This window comes from Lactuca sativa, chromosome 8 (genome assembly GCF_002870075.4).
Source record: "Lactuca sativa cultivar Salinas chromosome 8, Lsat_Salinas_v11, whole genome shotgun sequence".
In the NCBI taxonomy this organism is placed as follows: domain Eukaryota; kingdom Viridiplantae; phylum Streptophyta; class Magnoliopsida; order Asterales; family Asteraceae; genus Lactuca; species Lactuca sativa.
In genome coordinates this window covers 34,049,395-34,052,200 of record NC_056630.2, presented here as the reverse complement: position 1 = coordinate 34,052,200, position 2,806 = coordinate 34,049,395, and the positions used below count along the sequence as shown (strand labels likewise).

The 2,806-nt window shown below is 34.6% G+C and overlaps 1 long non-coding RNA gene across 1 annotated transcript; it reads left to right on the top strand.

The window, feature by feature from the left end:
- Window positions 1–434: 434 nt before the first annotated feature.
- Window positions 435–1,995, top strand: LOC111892933 (uncharacterized). Its single transcript, XR_002850739.3, has 2 exons — window positions 435–1,057; window positions 1,229–1,995. It is a non-coding gene; the product is annotated as an uncharacterized LOC111892933 (long non-coding RNA).
- Window positions 1,996–2,806: the final 811 nt, after the last annotated feature.

Sequence of the window (2,806 nt, the reverse complement as noted above, 5' to 3'; positions counted from 1 at the left end):
GAGATCTTAGAGACCATTTATGTAATTGGCTCTTAACTATAAGATTAAACTACAAAATTGTTCATGTGGTATGATGTTTTTTTTTTGTTTAGGTGACTTTTTTTTTCAAAAAGCGTTCTTAAAATAAAATAACTATCATATCATTTAGATAAATATTATTTTTTTATTTTTTTAACCATTTCCTTTTTGTATTTCTTATTATTAAATAAAAAAAGTATATGTATGCCAACTCAACATGTAACACCCATGATTTGAGGTTAGATTTTTTTGGAACCGACAAACAATTTATAAAGGGCCACCGCCTAGCAAGTAACTAGGCGGAGCAAACAAAAGAAAGAAACAATGATAAGTTTTCTAGGAGATGACAAACAATTTAGTAGGCAAACACATTACTAGACCACTTATAGGTGCAATTAGTTTTCCTATGTTTCACACATGTATATACCAGAGACTTGATATTATCTGTTATCTTTGTCGGGAGGTCCGAATTTTTTTGGGTACCCAATCACACCTAGCTTTCCTGATCAGCGAAATAGCGCCATAACATACACTTATGATATTCTTACTTCGTTTCAGACAGTTTCCCTATTTACCTATAAATGTAATCAATTCACCAATATTTGCAAATTGGGGGACCAGGATAGCTTACCATTTAAATATTCATTCCCAAACTGTGGAAGCAAGGTGACATCGCATCAAGATATGATCAACATCTTCATCAGCCAGTGAACAATAACCACACAGTGTGGATGTGATTGACACACCTCTTCTCTTAAGCGAACAGGCAATGGGAATTCACCCCAAATTTGCTCTCCATATAAAGCATGTAACTTTAATCGGGACTTCATGAATCCATGGTATAACTCCTTCATTAGCCGCCAGTTGAGTATGATCAATTATTTGTCTAAGTACATCCACATGATACTTGCCATCATTGGATAGATCGCATTTCCAATGATCTAACCTCCCTGTTGGTTGGAATGTACCAATCTTAGATGAAATAATGTTGAGATTATGCACCTGATCTTCAGAAACTGGGGGTGATCTCCAATCCCAGGTAAGACCTTCGATTTGTACCCTATCTTTTACTTTGTAAGTTTTATATTTCTCCGGGAATGCATCTTTGAGAGATTGTTACCACACCAAACATTCAACCAAAATAAGGTATTATTTCATGCACATACTTTTTTGTGATGACATCGTTAATGTCAATACCTATTTTCTTCAGATCGTTTTTTGCCCTTGCCCCATTGCTCTAAACGCCAGTAATTGATTTCTTCGACATGCCAGTGATCACACGAGACCATAATGCCGAGCCATCTATTCGTAGTCACCACCACCATTTGGTGATCAAGGACAAGTTGAAAGCTCTAAGTGATCTCAATCCCAGCCCACCTATTTCTTTTGGTGCTACTATTTTTTCCCATATCATCTAAGTTATTTTATATTTATTGTCCAGTCCGCCCCAAAGGAACTGCCTTCAGATTTTTTCCAATGTATCAATCACTCCCATAGGTGCAACAAATAAAGAGAAGAAGTAAGATGGATGAGATGGAAGGCTGCCTAAAACTGCCTTGGCAAGGGTTAAACGACCTCCAAATGAAAGGTTTTTTGCCTTCCAAGGAGATTGTTGGGAGTGAAATCTTTCAATTATAGGCTTCTAGTGTTTTCTCAAGTTCGTGTTTGCACTTACTGGAAATCCAAGGTAGGGCAATGGTAGTGTGGCAGGTTGACAACCTAAGGGTAGGGCCCATCGAGTTAAGCATGAAGATACTATTAAAGGATGTTTTTTTTTATTACATTGAGTTAATAAATCGAGTGTCAAGGAAAAAGCTTTGATGACGATTTAATTAAAAAAAAAAAAAAAAAAAAAAAAAAAAAAAAAAAACAAAACATTCTCAAGTGAAAATATGGTAATATGTGGTGTGAAGTGCATTGTTATTTAAGATTTGGACTTAACTGTGTTAAGATATGAACATTTATTAATTTTGGTAATTAACATTTCTTGGGTGTATGACTTATTTTAAAAGGTTGAAGTGTGTTGGTATATTCACATATATATATGATGATATAATTTTACATTTTCTGTAAGTGACAACTTTCGTCCAAATCGCAATCTAAGGGTTGAAGTAGGAAAAAGATGACAAATCAAGCCTTGTTTTGCTACAGGTTTAGTTCCCAGATTAAGGAATGGTTTTAGATGTGTGTATTCTAGAGACTAGAGAGAGACGGGGGGGGGGGGGGGGGGGGGGGGGGGGGGGAGGGGGGAGGGGTATGGTATCATGTGAACAAGACCGAAAATGAAAATGATTTACACTAAGGATAACCATACGACCCGTTGGATCGAACAAGACCGAAAAAAAAAAAAAAAAAAAAAAAAAAACTGGGATCATACCGAATATTCATATTAGTGGGCTGGTTTGCGGGTTTTGTTTTTACCACTAATCGAGTTTCGGGTTCGGGTCAGACCGTTCCCAAAATACGGGATTTAACCCGGGACCGAACCGGAAAACATTTTCACCTTAATTCTTTTTATAGATATCACATGCAAATATTTATTGCTAATCTAATAATATATTTATTACGTTTCCAAAGAGAAATAAATGAATTTTAAGGATCTAAGTCATTGTTATTATCATCCTCTAATAATTATAAAAGCTAAATAAGAATTATTTTGATGAATATCAAGTAAGTTAAATATGTAATAAAAAAAGATATGATTAATTGATTATAATAATACTTTATTTTTTCACCAAAATATATTGTATTTGTTTTGAAGAACACGACATAAAATTTATTATATTTA